An 18013-nucleotide genomic window follows, 5' to 3' on the forward strand; every position below is an offset into this window, starting at 1 on the left:
CTTTCTCATTGTCTTTATCATTGCTAACTGGTTGAGTCTTGCTTCTATAGTACTGAGCAATATGATCTATTTTGTTGCATGCATAACATGTAACATTGTTCTTCTGAATTGCTTTGACAAATCCAGTATCATTCCTTGACCTACTATGATTAGAAAAATTTCCAAACTTTCCACATGCATGACATTTAACATTCATTCTGCAGTCTTCTAACTTATGACCATACTTCTTGCAATTTGTGCATTGACCAGGAATAAAATTGTAGTTTTGATTTGCTCTATTTCTACATTGTTTAGCCATATGCCCAAATTTATTGCAAACAAAACATCTACCATTGAATTTATAAGCATTAGATTTCCTTACCGGTTTCCTCTATTCTAATGAGTTTTGGACATCAATTGTCTGATCTGCAGTATTGGAGCTTTCACCTTGTACAAATCCAAGTCCTCTAGAATCATCAATATGCCTTTGTGTTTTCAACAAGTCATCCAATTGTGTAGCATTGATCCTAAACTTTCCTTTGTACTCACTTGCAGTCATCAGGTAATCTCTCAGAGATATTACTTGTCTTTCAAGTTCTTGTTCATTATTATAGGATTGCACCAAACTAGTTTTCAACATATCATTCTCATGAGCCAATCTGTCACATTCCTCATATTTTCTCTTTAGAGATGTAGCAAGATTTTATTCTTTCTTATTTCTATCCTCAATATCCTTAGACATCCTCATAGTTAGGTCTTGCATTTCATTTTGCATGAGCATATTTTCTTGACTCAGTTTCTGACATTGTTCCTTGAGAGCATTATCATCATCTTGTTTTTGCAATAGTTCCTTCCTTCTTGCAAGAAAAGAATGAATTCATTTGTTGTATTCAGTTCATCTTGCAGTTTCAAGTTCTTCATCCTTTCAACATCATAATCCTCAAGAGCCATCTCAAGTTGCTTCTCCATAGCCATGCCTAAATATTTGGGTTTCAAGATCTTCCTCAAGTTGTTAAACTTCCTCCGAGGTACCAGGCTCTGATACCAATTGTTGGGATCCAAGAACACTGAGAGGGGGGGTGAATCAGTGTTCTGCCGATAAAACAAGATTTAATGCTTTTATACCAAACACATATCAACTGGTAAACAAATAAACATGTAACTTGAAGCAAATGAACCATCCCCATGAATCAACACCATAACACACATAATTTGTAGGTGGAAAACCTCAATGAGGAAAAACCACGATGAGATTTGTGACCCACAATATCAATTCACTAGCCATATGAAAGATATTACATATAATGGGGGCCTACACATGTAGGAAGGCACACTTCTCATCACTAAAGAGCCTCACTAACTACAAGCTTTTGCTGAAGTAAAACAATGAAATTGAACTCACAAAATCCATCTTCTATGCCAAATAGAGTTCTAGTTATAGCTATGCTCTGTACCGGTTCATAAACCCTAAACACTACTACCGGTATTACCTTCCCTCCAAGAATGTCTCACAAAAAATTTGTAGATCATTGCATGATACAACATTCACATACAAATGATCTTCGCAATCCACAATCCTTATCCACAAGTTCTATCCTCGCATAACCCTATAACACACCTCTATATCATAATGTCCTAACACACTATCCTATATACCCATCATAAACAATATGCCTTATGTCAACTTACAATGCATTACAAAAGATATACAATGTCAGCTTTATACAATAATTACAAAATGATTTTTTAAATAAATCTTCCATGATGTCGGCTTCCTAAAGGGTTTGATGCTGGTGTCGGTGTAGCCCTGAATGCTTCGAAGCCAGTGTCTATCGGTGAATGCCTCATAACGCTGGTAAATGATTCCATCAAGTCTTGTTGCCATTAATGACAACAAAATGAATCCAATGAGTGTCAATTTCTAACAAATATATGGAGAGATACTTGAGAGAGAAAGAGAGATTGAGAGGGAGAGATACTTGAGAGAGAAAGAAAGAGTGTTCTAGGGAAAGAGATACTTGAGAGAGAAAGAGAAAGGAGAGAGGGAGAGAATGTGAGAGAGAGGCACTTGAGAGAGAGGGGGGAGGGGAGGGAAATAATGAGAGGAAGAGAGGGAGAGGGAAGAAAGAGGATGGTGTAGGGAGAGACAAGAAGATGGAGAGAATAGGAGAGACATTTGAGAGAGAGAGGTGGAGAGAGAGAGAGAGAGAGAGAGAGAGAGAGAGAGAGAGAGAGAGAGAGAGAGAGAGAGAAGATGGGGGAGGGAGAGAGGGAAAGAGAGGGAGAGAATGGGAGAGAGATACCAGAGAGAGAGAGAGACTTGAGAAAAAAAGAGAAAGGAGGGGGAAGGGAGAGAGGGAGAGAATGGGAGAGAGAGAGATATAGATAGAGGGTGAGAGGGAGAGAGACTTGAAAGAGAAAGAAAAATTGAGTGGGAGGGAGAGAGGGACAAAAAGAAATCTGAGAAAAAAGAGAAATGGAGGGTGGGGAGAGAATGGGAGAGAGAGACACCTGAGAGAGAGAGGGTCAAAGGGAGGGTGAGGAGAAGGGAGAGAGTGAAAGAGAGAGATAGAGAGACTTGAGAGGAAAATATGAAAATAGAGATGGAAAGAGGGAAAGAGAGGGAGAGATAAATGGAGAGAGAGAGAGAGAGAGAGAGAGATGAGAGAGAGAGAGAGAGAGAGAGAGACTTGAGAGAGAAAGATAAAGGAATGGGGAGGAAGAGAGAGAAGCAATGGGATAGAGACACTTGAGAGAGTGGGGGAGAGAGAAAGAGGGAGTTGTGGAGATATAAAGAAACCTAAGAGGATGGAGGGATTATAAGAGAGAGAGAGAGAGAGGGAGGGAGAGAATGGGACAAAGACACCTGAGAGAGAGAGGCACAAAGGGAGGGGGAAGGGGAGGGAGAGAGGGGAAAGAGAGAGACTTGAGAGAGAAAGAGAAAGGAATAGGGAGGGAAAGAGTGGGATAGATAAACTTGAGAGAGGGAAAGAATGGGATAGGACCCCTATGACACCTAACGACACCATGTGACCCCTCATGACACCATATGACCCCTTAGGACAATATGATGTCCTAATGGGTCATATGGTGTCTTAAGGGGTGTCCTATGGGGTCATATGGTGTTCTAACACATGTCTAACCTCTTAGGACCCATATGACCCCTTAGGACACCATATGACCCTTTAGGACACCATTGACCCATTTTAACATCCCAGTACACAACATGACCCCTTAGGACAATACAATGTTCTAATGGGTCATATGGTGTCATGTGGTGTCATGTGGTGTTCTAACACATGTGTGGGCCCTTAGGATCCCATATGACCCCTAACGACACCATATGACCCCTTTGAACATCCTAGTACACGACATGACCCCTTATGACACCATATGACCCCTTAGGACAATATGATGTCCTAATGGGTCATATGGTGTCCTAAGGGGTCATATGGTGTTCTAACACATGTGTGGGCCCTAAGGACCCCATATGACACCATATGACCCCTTTTAAAATCTTAGTACATGACATGACCCCTTACGACACCATATGACCCCTTAGGACAATATGATGTCCTAATAGGTCATATGGTGTCCTAAGGGGTCATATGGTGTTCTAGCACATGTGTGGGCCCTTAGGAACCCATATGACCCCTAACGACACCATACAACCTCGTAGGACAATATGATGTCTTAATGGGTCATATGGTATTCTAACACATGTGTGGGCCCTTAGGATCCCATATGACCCCCAACGACACCATATGACCCTTAGGGCACCATATGACACCTTAAGACACCATATGATGTCCATATGGTGTCTTAAGGGATCATATGGTGTTCTAACACGTGTGTCCCCTTAAGACTCCATATGATCCCTAACGACACCATGTGCCCCCTCAGAACACCATATGACCCCTTGTGACACCATATGACCCATTAAGACAATATGATGTCCTAAGGTGTCATAAGGGGACATGTTGTGTCTTAAGGAGTCATATGGTGTTCTAACACATGTGTGGGCCTTAAGGACACAATATGACCCCTTAAGACCATATGATGTCCATATGGTGTCCTAAGAGGTCATATGGTGTTTTAACATATGTGTGGCCCCTTAGAACCCCTAACGATGCCATGTGACCCCTCATAACACCATATGACCCCTTAGGATAATATGATGTCCTAATGGGTCATATGGTGTTCTAAGGGGTCATATGGCATTCTAACAAATGCCTTGCCACTGAGGACCCCATATGACCCCCAACAACATCATATGACCCCTTAGGACACCATATGACCCTAGAGAGGGAGGGGGGAGAGAGAAGGAGATATATAATGAGAAAGGGAGAGAGGGAGGGGAGGAGAGAGGGAGAGAATGGGAGAGAGATACACTTGAGAGAGAGAGAGAGAGAGAGAGAGAGAAAGAGAGAGTGAGAGATAGAGAGATCTTATGTGAGAGGGAGGAATGGATGGAAGGAGAGTACAAGAGACTAGAGAGAGAGGTGAAGAGAGGGAGAGGGAAGAGATAGGATGGGGGAGGGAGAAAGAGAGAGGGGGGAGGGATAAAGAGAGAGAGGGTGAGAGAGAGAGGGAGAGGTGAGAGATAGTATGGGGGAGGGAGAAAGAGAGCGGGGAGGGAAACAATGGGAGGGAGAGAGGGAGAGGGAAGAGATAGGATGGGAGAGGGAGAAAGAGAGGGGGGGAGGGAGGGAGAGGTAAGAGACGGGATGGGGGAGGGAGAAAGAGAGAGGGGGGATGGAAAAAATGGGAGGGAGAGGGACACCATATGACCCCTAATGACACCATGTGACCCCTCATGACACCATATGACCTATTAGGACAATATGATGTCTTTATGGATCATATGGTGTCTTAAGGGGTCATATGGTGTCCTAAGGGGTCATATGGTCTTCTAACACATGTATGACCCCTTAGGACCTCATATGACCCCTAATGACACTATATGACCCCTTACGACACCATATGACACCTTAGGACACCATATGATGTTCATATGACATCTTGAAGGGTCATATGGTGTTCTAACACGTGTGGCCCCTTAACACACCATATGACCTCTAATGACATCGTATGACCCCTGAAGACACCATATGACCCCTTTTAACATCCTAGTACACAAGATGACCCCTTAGGAAAATACAAAAACAATATGATGTTCCAACGGGTCATATGGTGTCATATGGTGTTCTAACATGTGTGGGCCCTTAGGACCCCATATGACCCCTAATGACACCGCATGACTCCTTAGGACACCATATGATGTCCATATAGTGTCCTAAGGGGTCATATGGTGTTTTAACACATGCGTGGTCCCTTAGGATGCCTTATGACCTCTAGCGACACCATGTGGCCCCTCATGACACCATATGACCCCTTAGGATAATATGATGTGCTAATGGGTCATACGGTGTCTTACAAGGTCATATGGTGTTCTAACACATGCCTGGCTCCTTAGGATCCCATATGACCCCTAACAACACCTTTTGACCCCTTAGGACACCATATGACCCCTTAGGACAACATATGGCCCCTTAAGACAACATGATGTCCTAATGGGTCATATAGTGTCCTAACGGGTCATATGGTGTTCTAACACATGTGTAGCCCCTTAGGACACCATATGACCCTAAAGAGGTAAGGAGGGGGAAGAGAGAGGGAGAGATAATGAGAAAGGGAGAGAGGGAGGGGGAAGAGATAGGGAGATAATGGGAGAGAGGAGAAGAGTGAGATAGAGAGATAAAGGCTAAGAGAGAGAGACTTGAGAGAGAGAGAGAGAGAGAGAGAGAGAGAGAGAGAGAGAGAGAGAGAGAGAGAGAGAGAGAGAGAGAGAGAGAGAGAGAGAGAGAGAGAGAGAGAGATACCTAAGAGGTGGATGGAGGGATTGTGTGAGAGAGAGAGAGACCTAAGAGGTGGAGGGAGGGAAGGTGAGAGAGATACTTAAGAGGTGGAGGGAGGGATGGTGTGTGTGTGAGAGAGAGAAAGAGATAAGGATAGACCGAGTGAGAGGAAGGGATGGAAGGATATTGCAAGAGACTAGAGAGAGAGGTGAAGAGAGGGATAAATCGATATAATGAGAAAGGGAGAGAGGGAGGAGGAGGAGATAGGGAGAGAATGGGAGAGAGATGCACTTGAGAGAGGAGGAGAATGGGATAGAGAGATAGAGACAAAGAGGGAGATACTTAATAGATAAAGAATGAGAGAGGAAGAGAGATGAATAGAGAGAGAGGGGGGATGGAGAGAGGGAGATAATGGGAGAGAGATACACTTGAGAGAGGAGGAGAGTGAGATATAGAGATAGACGTAGAGAGGAAGAGAGACTTAAGAGAGAAAGAATAGGAGAGAAGGAGAGGGAAAGAGAGTTAGAGAGATATAGAGAGAGAGGGAGAGAGGGAACGAGATGAAGAGAGGGAAAAAGAGAGAGGGAAAGAGAGAGAAAGAATGGGAGAGAGAGACTCTTGAGAGAGGAGGAGAGAGATATAGATATATAAAGGTTGAGAGCGAGAGACTTGATAGAGAGGAGAGAGACTTGAGAGAAATATAAAGGGAGAAAAAGGGAGAGAAAGAGAAAGGGAGAAAGAGGGAGAGAAAGGGAGAAAGAGGGAGAGAAAGAGAAAGGGAGAAAGAGGGAGAGAAAGAGAAAAAGAGATAGAGGGAAAGAAAGACTTGAGAGAGGAAGACAAAGGGAGGCAGAGGGAGAAGAAGAGAAAGGGAGGGGGAGGAAGAGGGGGATAATGGGAGAGAGTGAGAGATAGAGATACTTGAGAGAGGGAGAAAAAGAGAGAGCCCAAGTGAAAGAGGGAAAGAGAGGGACAGACGAAAGAGAGAGATGGTGATGGAGATGGGAAAGAGAGAGAGAGATACCTGAGAGAGGGAAGGAAGTAGAGAGGGAGAGACCTAAGAGAGAGAGAGGTAGGAGTTAAGGAATAGAGAGGGAGAATGCAAGGAAGAGACCAGAGAGATAATGCTGATATGAGCATGTTGATTATTGAAATTTGAATGTTTGAAATTTATATGAATACTCAAAAAAATAGAATCTACATTATAACTCCTAGAGATATGGAACCATTCTCAAACATCCTAACAATATATACATAAAATATAACTTAAATTATAAGAAACTTATACTTAAATATTATATTTTATGTATATATTCCAAGAGAGAGAATAATTTGTGCTTCCTAGCATGAAAAATTGCTATGAAATTCATTTGGCATGCGCTAAATATGGCGCACGCCAAATGATTTTTTGAATTTTTTTCATTTGGCACACACCAAATTTGGCAAGAACCAAATTTGGTGTGTGCCAAATGTGGTGCCTTGGTAAATACCAAGCCAAAGGCTTGGATTTGCCTTGGGCATCCAACCTAAAGGTTTGGACGCCCTTCTCAGGCCTGAGATATGTTTTCTAACAAGTATTGAAAATTTTCTTACTTTTTTGTTTGTGCTCTCCATCAGGTTTTCACGTGTTTCAATGAAATAAAATAAACACCACACAATCATCAAACTCTTTCTTAGCTATCCAACCATATAATTCTTTTCAAATTTTGATAATGTTAAGGTCTTCATCCATAATTTCTTTTGTTAGTGTGTCCGCTTTTTGTCAAAAACCAACGTGTCATATTTTGACCATAAATTTTTACTCATTTATCCAATTTTTGAAAAAAACTACACTTTCAAAAACTAGCCTCCATTCTACACAATTTTAAAAAAAATGGTTTTTGATTAGTTTTCATAAATTCATAGGGGGAGCATGCTCAAATTTCATTAAAAAATTAGTGTCCATTTCAAAAATTGGTAAAAAATCATATATTCATTAAAAAAATTAGCTAAAAAATTTGGCATAAACTACATCATGTTAGCTAATTTCTCACTGGAGTGATTTTAAAAATTTCAAAAAAAAAGTTGACATTTTAGGGGGAGCACATTAGGTGCTATGTTATTTTTTTTCTAAAAAAACAACACCACTTTGCGTGCTTCCCTTTTTGAAACCCTTAATCTCCACCATTTTCAAAAAAGAAAGTAGTTTAGAAAGTAGACTCGGATCACTACAACTCTTGTTCTTACTGCATCCTCATATTTTGAGTGTAATTATCTTCATTTTCTTGTCGAAGTTCAGACTTTGCTGATTTCATTAAAAAAAGTGGGATCTTAAGACCCCTTTTTGGTCCCCCATCGTTTTGCACTTACCCTAACACTAGCTACGAGTATAGTATTGTTGTCAATTTAGTCTTGAATATTACTTCTTAATGTATAACATTTTTCAGTATCATGGCCAGGTTGATAGTGATATTGATAAAAGGCTTTAGGAGCATGATAGGATGCCAAAGGTTTAGAAGTATCAATTGGCTTGATGGGAGGAAGTTTCAACATATTAACATTTATCAACCTTGAAATTATACTATGCAAAAACTCAGAAAGATGAGTAAATTCTTTCCTAAACTGTTTGGATAAAGGGGCCACACCTGATGTTGTGGCCACCACTTGAGTGTTGGTCAATGTTGTCATTTATATTGATGTAACCTGTGTTCGGTTTAAACTTTACAAATGATTGTTGAGCATCATCATTCTTATCAACCAAACCCATTGAAGAAGTTGAATCAAATTGGCTCACTTGAAGCTGATAATTATGAAGTACTACACATAATTGCATAAAGGAAGTAAACTTAGAAAAGAGAAGTTTATCTATGATGTCTTTTTGTAAACTAGCAATAAAAATTCTTTGAACATCATAATTAGATACTTGACAATCAATTTGAGAATGCAAATGTTTATATCTACCAATGAAATTAGTCACTTTTTCTTTAACTCCTTGCTTACAATGAATCAAATCAATCAAAGTAATTTTAGGACCAAAATCATTTTAAAATTATTGAATGAAAGCATTAGTCAATTGTTAAAATGATGTAATAGAATAAGGAGACAAAGAAAAATGCTAATGCAAAGTTTTATCTATAAAGGTTCGAGCAAACAATTTATCCATAAGTCTTTGGTCATGAGCAAAATCACTACACAAAGATTGAAATATCTTTGCATGAGTCAAGTGGTCACCTTTTCCATTTTACAACTCCAATTGAGGGACTTCCATATGTTTATGGGGAGCCACACATACAATATCATCAAATAATGGGCTCGCTACATCAAATGTGGGCACATTAAACTTGGATTGAGTAATGGAAGCAAACTATTGTTGTAGGGATGTAATACTTTGGGCTAGATTATTGATGATTGCTTTGGTGGACGGATTGAAATTGGACATGTTGGATTGTGATGGAGGAGTAACATTGTTATGTGTAGGTGGAGGTTGAGAATAAGGAGGTGGAACACTATGGTATGTTGGTATGGGAGATGTTGGGATACAAATGGAAAAAACTCATGAAAGGAGGTATGTAAGAATATTGATTAATAGGATTTCCCCCACGACTAGCATATGTAGGATTAAATTTTGTGTGGAAGTATCCATGGTAGAAGATGTAAATGTAAGCACATTAGGCAAGGATGTAAGCATAGGAATGGAATGGTTGGCTTGACTAGCGGGTTGAGAGTAACCAAGGACTTCAACACAACTTTTAATTGGCATGATATTAGTGTTAACAATATGAGGAAGGCCACATAAAAAATCAACACCATTTTTATCACTTTGCATCATTCTCTTTAATCCTTCAAGTAAAGGGTTTGCCTCACTTTTCGGGTATTGTTGACTCATCCATTGTTGAATATTTTTAAATTCGTTATCAATCTTGTCCAATAGGTCAATAGTAACCCTAGTTAGTGACTCATCCACATCATGAGAATTATGAGGAGAATGGAGATAAATGATGTCACGAGCTAGATTAGATGAAGCACCAAAATTCTAATGGAACAAGTGATCCAATTGAGGCTCCACACCCTTAGTGATTAAACCTTGGGAGCCTTAATTCTACAACTTATTCTCATAGGAATATTGTATGTAGGACTAATGATAACAAAAATCATGCACAAAGGAGGGAAAATTAAATGCAAAATTGAAAACTATGATTAAGCAATGTAATTTGTTGTAACAATGATTGATTAACCAATTAATTAAGTAATTTGTATTGTGATATTAAATAATAAATGCCTTTAGATCATAACATAACATGTCATAATAATAAGATCTAAAACTATATTTGAAAAATTATGCAACACACAAGTTAATTTTAGAATAATAAATTAGAGTTTTTGTGAATTTAACCTCTAAATTTATTAAATTTAATTGAAAATAACAATTATGAGTGAAATTTTGAATTTTAAAATGCATACAAAATTAGATCTGAGACAATAAATGTAATGGTGAAAATTGAGAATTAGGGTTTCAAATAATAAAACTACTAAGTAGCCCAATTAACATCACAAAATTGAAAGAGGGTTGAACCCAATAAATCTACGCTCAATTCTTGTGGGAAAGAGACATAGATTTTGATTGGATTCAATTGGTGTATTTGACTTATCCTCTTTCTTAGTTGAATTTGATTGATTATGAAATTAGGGTAAAACAATGAATTATTGAAGCAATGTATCATAAATAGTAAGCTACAGATATCCCACTAAGCCACAAACTTGGATTTGGGAAAAAGAAGATGTGTCGAACCCCTTCTTAGAAGTTCAACTTGATATTTTGGGACCAGGTAGTACAAATCCACCCGTTTCCTCTGAATTTCCTATTTTTTGAAAGTTGAACCTGTTCATCGCTATTGATTTTGTCCGATTTCTCTAGTACAACTCCAAACGTATTTCCTACACATAGAAGTGTTGGGAAAATGGTGTCTTAACCTTGCATTTAAATGATGTTACTATTTATAGAAAGTTTTCATTTGGGCACGAAATGGTGCGAAATTCTCCTTGAAGCTTCTGGTTGGCTAGATAAGCATTTTGGTAAAGTTACATCTCAAGATCACAACTAGTTTTGATGATATTAAATTTTCCATTTTGGAGAGGTCCAATGAAAGGTTTAAATTTGATTTTGAGGACTTTAGAGGCCTTGAAACTCCTTAAAAAGTCGGCATAAATGGCATAATGGATTACGAGGCAATAGAGCACTTTGTGAGCTTTTTGGCACTTCAAATGATTCGTCAATAGGACACACAGTTCTCAAGTTATGGCCTCTAGAAGTTTGTACTCTTGAAATAGGAAATATAAAATACATCAAACACATAAATGAGTTGTAAAAAGGGAGGGACATGTCATAGGGCATCTAGAAGGGAGATAAGGTCAACTACACGTTATTTGGTGGTTTTAGTCCATGATTTTGTAATACCATTTGATGGTTTCTTGTATTGTATCTCCTATATATGAGCTACGTGAGATAGAGGTTAGGTGTAAGAGTATTATAGCTATCGAGTTACCTCTGAATCCTCTGATTAGTGGTACTACTGTGAAGAGCTTTCTCTGCAAGTATATTGTAATCTATTTTGATTGTGGAATAATATATTAGGTGGCTTTTGGAGGGTGGGGTTTTTCTCTCGAAAGGGTTTTCCGCATGCAAATCATTGTGTTATGGTTTGAATGTTATTATATATATTTCTATTTTTTGTAACTATTGTGAAGATCTGTAATTTTTTTTGCATTACCCTCCTCTCAAGGTTAGTGTATGAATTTTTTCCACTACTTAACTTCTTTATAAGTGGTATCAGAGCTTGATCACCTTTGGTTTCAGCTATGGGTTGTTGGGTTTTTTAAACTAATCAAGATTTGAGTGGGAGCTTTTGCAAAAAACACTTTTTGATCTTGTTGAAGGAATTTTCAGATGGCAAGTTCGTTAGGGAAAATAGATGTGGAGAAATTTAATGGAACGGATTTTGAGATGTGGAAGCTAAAGATGGAAGCTCTGTTAATCTATCAAGATCTATGGGATATTGTTGATACGAATATCCAAAGGCCCTCAGATCCTACTACATCAGCTTAGTATGATGTTATGGACCAAAAAGCTAAGGGTCTAATAAGACTGTGTCTGTCAGACTCTATTTTGATCAATGTCCACGAAGAAAACACTGCAAAGAAACTATGTGATAAGCTTGGTGAAATGTATCAAGCAAAATCTTTATTAATTCAAATTTTCTTAAGGAAGAAATTGTATTCCTTGAAGATGGAAGGGGGTGGATGAATTGAAGACCACTTGGAAGCATTCAATATGTTGGTGGCTCAATTAGTATATGTTGGTGTTAAGATGAACAAAGAGGAGAAATGTCAGATCTTGCTTTGTTCTTTGCCTGATTCATTGGATTCTCTTGTTATGGCTATCGGTAGTACTTCAGTTGATTTGAAGTTTGAAGATGTGGTGGGGGCCCTACTTAGTGAAGAGATGTAAAGGAAGGTATCCCATAGTTAGAAGGAAGCCCTAACTATTTGTGGAAGACCAGAGGAGAAGGGAAAGAAGAATGAGAAGCGCGATAAGTCCAAAATCAAGAGGAAGATCGAAATCTCCTGGAAAGTCCAAAGTCATTTGCTGGAATTGCGGTAAAAAGTGTCACATCCGTAAGGACTGCAAAGAAGAAAAGAAGAAGAAAACAATGAAGATTGATTTTGATTCTGAGTCTGAGAAGAAAGATGATGATGCATTTATTGCAGCTTTGGCGACTCATGCAGGTAATGATGCCTGGTTAATTGACTCAGGTGCATCTTTTTATATGACTGCCAATAGAGATTGTTTTTTTGAATATGAAGAATTTAATGGAGGTAAGGTGTACTTGGGTGATGATTCACATTTAGACATTGGTGGTCAAGGTAAAGTTAGAATCATGTTTTATGATGGTAGAATAAAGAGGATTAATGGTGTGTTGCATATCTCTGGTTTAAAACAAAATTTGTTATATGTGAGAAAACTAATAGATGCAGGTGTGCAGGTAGTATTTTATGAAGCAGGATGTAAGATGATTAAGGGTGCTATGGTAATTGCTAGAGGTGTCAGGTTTGACACTTTGTATAAGCTAGATGCATACACTATTGAGTGTAATATCACTTATGTAAAAAGTAAATTTTTGGAAGATTTGAGGGTTTCACCTTTAGTAGATGGAAATGGCTTTTGGGTACCTAAGGGTGCTCTTTCTTTTGAAGCAAAGCTACCTGCAAAGAAGACTATGTTATGGCACCAGAGGCTTGGCCACATTGGAGAAAGGGTTTAAGGACCTTGAAAAATAAAAACCTTGTTGAAGGTTTGAATGATTATAATACTGACTTTGATTTCTATGAGAATTGTATTTATGAAAAATAAAACCGCATTCATTTTTACTCGAGTTCTCATAAAACTTGTGGTGTTTTGGATCTTATTCATTCCCATGTGTTTGGTCCTATAGATGTTCCTTCGATTGGAAAATCCATATATTATGTTTCATTTATTAATGATTTTAGAGAAGGACATGTATATATTTTCTAAAGAGGAAATCTGAATTTTTCAGTCAATTTAAAGAATTTAAAGCAATGACTGAGTTGCAGACTGGAAAGAAAATTAAAAGTTTGAGGACTAATAATGGTGGTGAATTTTTCTCTAATGATTTTGATAGATTCCTTTAAGACTATGACATTAACAGACAGAAGACAAATCCATATTCTCCACAATAGAATGGAGTTGCAGAAAAAATGAACAAGACACTAATGGAGAAGGCTAGGAGTATGTTGAGTCGTGCTGGTCTATAACAAAAGTTTTGGGTTGAAGTTGTTGCCACTACTTGCTACCTAATTAACAAGTCTCCTACATCAGCCCTTGTTGATAAAACACCTATGGAAGCATGGTCGGGTCACAAGCCTTCATTGAGACATCTTAGAGTTTTTGGTTGCGAGGCATACACACATGTGCCAAAGGAGAAGCAGACAAAGTTGGAGAACAAGGGTGTGGAATGTATCTTCATCGGGTATAGTTATGGTGTGAAAGGATACAAGAATTGGGACCCTATTGTGCAAAAGGTAATTCATAGTAGAAGTGTTATTTTTAGAGAAATTAAGTCTCCTTTTGTTACATTGCAGCCATAACATACTAAAAAGGAAGATGTGATTCAATTTCCTTCTACACCTGAAAGAGTTGAATCGAGACCCCTAGATAGGCAAGAAGTTGAGGAGAGCTCAACTAGGTCTGAATCTTCAGAAGAGGAGGAAGAACCTCCAACTCAACTTGTTCGAAGGTCTACAAGACATAGACAACCACTTGAAAGGTATTCACCTGATGATTGGAGATGTATTTTTTTTTGAATACTAATGTGGATGAACTAAAATCTGTAGAAGAAACATTAGGTATGAATGATGCAGAATCCTGGAAGATTGCTATGGAAGAAGAAATGGTAGCTTTGAAAAATAATGATACATGGGATCTTGTACCATTGCCTAAAGGAAGAAAGCCTGTTAGTTGCAAATGGGTGCTCAAGCAAAAGATTGGTTCAGATGGAAGCATTGAGAAGCATAAAGAAAGGTTGGTTGCAAAAGGCTACTCTCAAGTTGAGGGTGTTGATTATGGTGAGATATTTTCTCTTGTTGCCAAAATGACATCCATTAGATTTTTGCTTTGTATTGCTATTACTTATGATTTAGAGAAGCAAATGGATGTGAAAATTGATTTCCTTCATGTTGATCTAGAGGAGAATATTTATATGACACAACCAGAGCACTATGTGGTGAAAGGTAAAAGTAATTTGGTTTGTGAATTAAATAAATCCTTGCATGGCCTCAAATGGAGTCTTAGGATGTGGTACCCAAAATTTGATATATGTGTTAAGTTTGGGATTTGAGCGTTCTAAGTCAAATCATTGTGTTTATTATAAAACTAATGGTGATCATTTCTTTTACATTGCATTGTATGTTGATGATATGTTATTCATTGGTAAAGGGAAAGGTATGATTTTAGAACTAAAGTCTCAGCTCGCTGCTAAATTTGAAATGAAAGATATTGGTGCAGCGAAACACATTATTGGGATCGAAATTAGAAGAGGTAGAGTGAATAGAAAGCTATGGCTAGGCTAGAGTAAGTATGTGAATTCAATGTTACAAAGGCTCGACATGCAGGATTGTAGACCATTGTGTGTTCCTTTTGCAATTGGAATGAAATTATCTACTGCAGATTGTTCTACATCCCCATCGAAGATGGAAGACATGAGCAGAGTGCCTTACCAAAGTGCATTTGGAATATTGATGTATGCTATGGTCTGTACTAGACTAGACATTTCCCAAGCAATGGGAGTTTTGACCAGATATATATCTAATCCTGGTAGAGTTCTTTGGGATGCAATCAAAAGATTCTTTAGATATTTGAAGGGTACCTCAGATTATTCTTTGTGTTATCATGGTAATTTAGTTGGAGACATGATTTACCTTGATATTCATGGTTATGTGGATTCAGACTGGGTAGGTGATATTGATAGTAGAAGATCCACCAATGCTTAAGTGTTTACTTAATTTGGTGGTGCAATTAGTTGGATGAGTAAGCGACAGGTTGTGGTTGCTTTGTCCACTACTAAAGAAAAGTATATGGCAGCTACGCATGCTTGTAAAGAGGCCATTTGACTTCAAAGACTATGTTCAGACATTGGAATAAAACAAGGAGCCGTCACAGTTTATTGTGATAGTCAGAGTGCGATCTGCCTAGCTAAGAACCTGAAATTTCATGCCCAGACCAAGCACATTGATGTTCAATATCATTTTGTCAAAGATATGGTTGAAGATGGTAGGGTGAAGCTAGTTAAGGTAGAAACTTTGATGAATGTTGCAAATTTTATTAACTAAGGCTATGAGCATAGAGAAGTCCAGATGGTGCCCAGAGTCTATAGGCCTCATGGCCCCTAGCAATTGATTTATTGTGTTGATAGTCCCTTTGCTCTTGTAAGGTGTTCAAAAAGTGGGATATTTGTTGGGAAAATGGTGTCTCAACCTTGAATTTACATGAGGTTACTATTTATAGTAAGTTTTCATTTGGGCATGAAATGGTGTGAAATTCTCCTTGAAGCTTCTGGTTGGCTAGATAAGCATTCCCATAAAGTTATGTCGCGAGATCACAACTAGTTTTGAAGATATTAAATTTTTCATTTTGGAGGGGTCCAATGAAAGGTTTAAATTTTATTTTGAGGAATTTAGAGGCACCTAAATTCCTTGAAAAGTGGACGTAAATGGCATAGCGGTTTACGAGGCAATATAGCACTTCGCGAGCTTTCCTGTGCTTTAAATAGTTCGTCAATAGGACACACGGTTCTCAAGTTACGACCTTTGAAATAGGAAATATAAAATACATTAGACACATAAATGAGTTGTAAAAAGGGAGGGACACATTATAGGGAATCTAGAAGGGAGATAAGGTCGGCTGCACCTTATTGGGTGATTTTAGCCCGTGGTATTGTAATACAGTTTGACAGTTTCTTGTATTGTATCTCCTATATATGAGGTGTGTGAGATAGAGGTTCGGTGTAAGAGTCTTATAGCTATTGAGTTACCTCTAAATCTTTGATTAGTAGTACTCTTGTGAAGAGATTTCTATGTAAGTATATTGTAATATGTTTTGATTGTGGAATAATATATTGGGCAGCTTTTGAAGGGTGGGGTTTTTCTCTCGAAAGGGTTTTCCCCACGTAAATCACTGTGTTATGGTTTGAATGTTATTATATCTATTTCTTTTTTCTATAACTATTGTGAAGATCTGCAAAAGTTTTTGCATTACCCTCCTCTCAAGGTTAGCGTAGGAATTTGTTCTGCTACTTAGCTTCCTTACAAGAAGGAAAGGGAAATATGTTGGGAATATGGGTTTGTATTAGGTCAAACCCAAGTTTTGGAATCAACCATGAATTTGAATTGACAAATGTAACACACGACTAAAATAAAGTTCTTTCCTTTTGAGGGGATGATTGAGTCTGAAATGTAGTGCTTGAAACCACAATATTCACCTCAATGAAGTTTTGTTTATCTTCACCTAAAATTATTAGGGTTTCATGTAGGATGTCTTCATAAAACATTGCTCATGAATGCCCTCTTCAATTCTTGAACTTGACTTCACTTTTTGCTCCAATGCTTGATGAATCACTGATTGCTTTATCACTTGAGTTTGCTAGAGTCTAGATATTGATTTCAATTCATTAGATGATTGATTACTTTTCAAATGAGAAGGGTAGACCTGCTTTATCACTTGAGTTTGCTAGAGTCTAGATATTGATTTCAATTCATTAGATGATTGATTACTTTTCAAATGAGAAGGGTAGACCTCCTTTTATACTTGACTGTCAAAAACCAAATTGGATTTCTACAATAGACCAACACAAGATCCAAATTCTCGCTCACCCATGACAACCATTAGGAGGGTGCAATTCGGGGCCACATTAAGAGGTCTAGGGCATGATACACACTGGTCTTGATTTAGTACCAAGGTGTGGTATGCTCTGGTCCTGATTTGGGACTAGGGTATGGTACATCTCGGTCCTAGAAATTAGGACTCCAAATTGGGGGTAGAATTGGGAAATTGATGAAAATGTAGAATAGGTAAGTGGTGTGAGCAAAATCAACATTGCAATCAAGCCTTGAAAATTGGAATGCCAAAGTGAGGACAAAATTGTAGGCGAGTACAATTTAAGAATCTATAGTAAGTATAAATAAATTTAAGGAGGTAGACTCTTATTTCTACACTCCTATTTAGTGATGAGCCATCTTACATAAATGAGTAGTAATTTAATTTGTAGGAATTCATCACAGACATAGAAAAATCATCAAGTATGAATGGATCCCTTAACTAAAGAAGATATCAAATCAACCCTAATTAAGATGCACTTAGACAAGACCTTGGGTTCAAATGGCTATCTTGTATTTTTTTTAAACTGTAATAATGTAGTGAAGACTTACAATGAGTCAGGAAAGTATAGAAATGTTTTAAGATCCCAAAAATTGAAACTTCATCACTCTCATACTAGAGAATTCTCCCTAGAGTAATTCATGGATTTCAGGGTAATTTATTTATGTTTAATACCCTCTACAATATTTTTTCAAAAATATTAGCAAATAGATTGAAAAAGTTATTATCTTGGCCTTAATTTCAAATGCAC

Source organism: Cryptomeria japonica, chromosome 7 (assembly GCF_030272615.1).
Source record: "Cryptomeria japonica chromosome 7, Sugi_1.0, whole genome shotgun sequence".
NCBI classification, from domain to species: Eukaryota; Viridiplantae; Streptophyta; class Pinopsida; order Cupressales; family Cupressaceae; genus Cryptomeria; species Cryptomeria japonica.